Below are 3338 nucleotides of genomic sequence, written 5' to 3'. Positions count from 1 at the left end.
GTACCTAAGATGTAAAATTTTAAACATTTAAGTACTCGGGTAACCTGTTGAAGCATTAACCGATTACCCATGCTGATGTCGCGAGTGATGGGATGAAATTTGGTTGAATAACAAATAATACCGAGTTGGATACCATATCACTCGCTACATTAGCATGGTAACCAGTTAATGCTTCAACCGGTTACCAGGTACTTAAATGTTTAAAACTTTACATCTTATATACCAAAATAGAGGTTCTAAAAATACGTTACCCAAAATAAAAATCAAGTTAAAGTACATTACATTTTCATGCAATTTGTCTTCAACAAAAATATAAATAATCTGCCAAATATACTATAAACCGTAGAAAAAGGCCATTCCGTCTCTTTTTCCTTCGCTGCTCGAAAACCACCATCCATCTGGTCAGCATCGAAGCTCCATTCGATTTCATCTGTTGAAATTTTTTTATTTATGGAATCATTAAGTTGTTGGAAATAACCAATTTATATAGAATTTACTGAAACTTACTATTTTAAATAAAAGTTATTCGAAATTATAATTTTATATAAATTTTATTAAAAATATTATTTTATAGAAAGTTTGTTGAGAGTTACTATTTATTAGAGAATTTGTTGGAGCATTAAATATATTAAATATTTTAATATTATAATTAATATCGAACATTCAAACTAAAAATGTTTTTTTTATTAAACTTTTTTATTTAATAAAATTATAAAAGGTTTCTTACGAGTCAAACCGAGTTTCTCGTTTCCGAGTCAAAACGCGGGCCGAGGAAGGCCAACAGGAAAGTGAGTGGCGGACTGGGGAGATTTTAAATAGACCCATTTATGTCCCTGCATTTCATCATAATGGCAATTAAAGTCCCTGCAATAAAATAAATATATTTATTTATTTAATTACAAGTTATTTTAAATTGATTAAATAATAGAATAACCCTTTACTCTATCCATACCCTATCTGTTGTAAGCCTAACTACAGAGTTGTTTGTCTGTCTCTTAATAATTCTATTAAGAGACAGTCTATAAATTACTAAGAGGTAAATTTTGTTTGATACATTTTTTGCCTCTTAATGGTTTATATATATATATATATATATATATACACACACACACACACATACACATAGTTGAATTCACATGAGACCAGTATGTTTTTCATGAAACCCGTGAAATCACATTTTTACACCTGAAACTTTACAGCAAAATATTGGGAACGTAAAAAAAATCCAAACTTTCACAGTGTTTTTGCTGTAAAGTTTCAAGTATAAAAATATGGTTTTTTAGGTCTCATAAAAATAGTATGATCTCAGATGATACAAATTCTATATATATATGCTTTTTATAATTGTTTGTATGTAATGCATGTTGATTGTTGACAACTTGGATTTTGATAGTGTAATGTAGTTGTTAAGCATCTACATTTAAATAAAAACAAAAGAGTGATAACAATAAAACAAATTCATAAGTTATAAAATATTCGATTTCAGGTCAAAAACAATGGTTTTGTCGAAACTTGTCGTGGATCCACAGGAATGTGATTTTTAATATTCATGGGAATTGACATATTCACATGGGTTCAGACAGTATCTAAGCAAAAAACTGTTTCAGATACAAAAGATTTCAGTAAACATGTGAATCGATTATAGACAAAAAATATACAGGTTTTAGTATCGACTTTCGTATGAAATGATAACTTTTAACGTAAAATCATGCACTGACGAGTCTCAATTGATGGTAGTGACTTTTTTTTTATATATATAATAATAACATAATAAAATTTATTAAATGGTCAAAAGCTATAACTCAGTACACCAGCTTTTTATATTCCGAGTGGCCTAACTTTTCAAATATGACTGTCGAATGTCACTTTTCTTAGAAAACGTTTCTACCGTCCAAAACTATTCAAAATTTTAAACCCCCGTCTAATAAAAATCGTATTGATCTCAGTGAAGTCGAGTTTGAAAAACGATAAATATACAAGAAGGCTACTTATGCAGCGTAAAAAATCGTCGTATCATAAAAATAAAAATGGAATTGTATTTTCCAATTAGTTTAGTGGGTAGGGTACCAGTTTTCTTTCAGGAGATTCGTGAGATCAACCGTGAAACATAAAAATACATCAAATTTTCACAGCAAAATAATGTGAAGATACAAAAACAATACTCTCAGTGTTTTTGTTGTGAATTTATAGAACTGAAAAATAGGCGCTTAGGTGACATTTATATTTTAAGAGATGCTGAAGTCAGAAATCTTATCTCATTCTAGATTGATAAGAGGTGGCGTTGAAGTCTAAAATCTAAATCAATAGAATTTGTTTTTGTAAATTAATAATCGTGTGTATTTTTTAAATTATCTATTATACTCATTAGAAAATTATAATGTTGAATTTATAGATAAATTTATACAATTTCACATGTTTACTCATTATTATTACGACATTTACATCTAAATTATATAATTAACTTTTATTTAAATAAAAATATGCCATTTACTATATTTAACACATTTAAATCCTATTAACATATATCAATTGAAAGATGTGAGATAGATTAGTAATGATTGACCGAGAGAAATTATCGATTAAGGTTATTGGATTGAGAAACGTCGTTACTGAGAATTTGAAGAACAACAAGAGACACATAAGAAGTTGGTTTACCTTTTAGCAGATAAGATGACAATAAGACATAAACATCTCTGAAAAATAGAGAAAAATAAACAGTCTGAATAACTCTATTTCTTAACAAATCAAACATAAAAGACTGATAACAGTTTTTTTTAAACAAATAAAACCTTATTTTTAAAGTAACCTATTTATATTTTAGGGAAAAGTACAATAAAAACCAATAGACTTTCTTGTTTGGAATGATTAAGTCCTTGGACTTTTTTTTGGAACAAATAAGTCATTGGACATTCCAAAACATGTTAAATAAGTCCTTGGACAATTTTTTGGAACAAATAAGTCCTTGGACAATTTTTTGGAACAAATAAGTCATTGGACATTCCAAAATATGTTAAATAAGTCATTCGACAATTTTTGGAACAAATAAGTCCTTGTACATTCCAAAAAATGTTAAATAACTTATTGGACAATTTTTTGAACAAATAAGTCATTGAACAATCCAAAACATGTTAAATAACTTCTTAAACTTTTATAAAACATGTTGGATACATTCTTATGACTTGTACAACTAGTTAAAGTGGTAAAATAGTGAAAAAAAATCCGAAAAAAACCCCAATGAACATTCATATTTTGAACGATAAAGTGGTAAAATAGTGAAAAAAATCCGGAAAAAACTCCAATGAACATTCATATTTTGAACGATAAAGTGGTAAAATAGT

This window comes from Cynara cardunculus, assembly GCF_001531365.2.
Source record: "Cynara cardunculus var. scolymus isolate 2C chromosome LG 3, CcrdV1, whole genome shotgun sequence".
Lineage (NCBI taxonomy): Eukaryota > Viridiplantae > Streptophyta > Magnoliopsida > Asterales > Asteraceae > Cynara > Cynara cardunculus.
The sequence above is the reverse complement of the archived record's forward strand: the minus strand, read 5'-3'. Positions refer to the sequence as shown.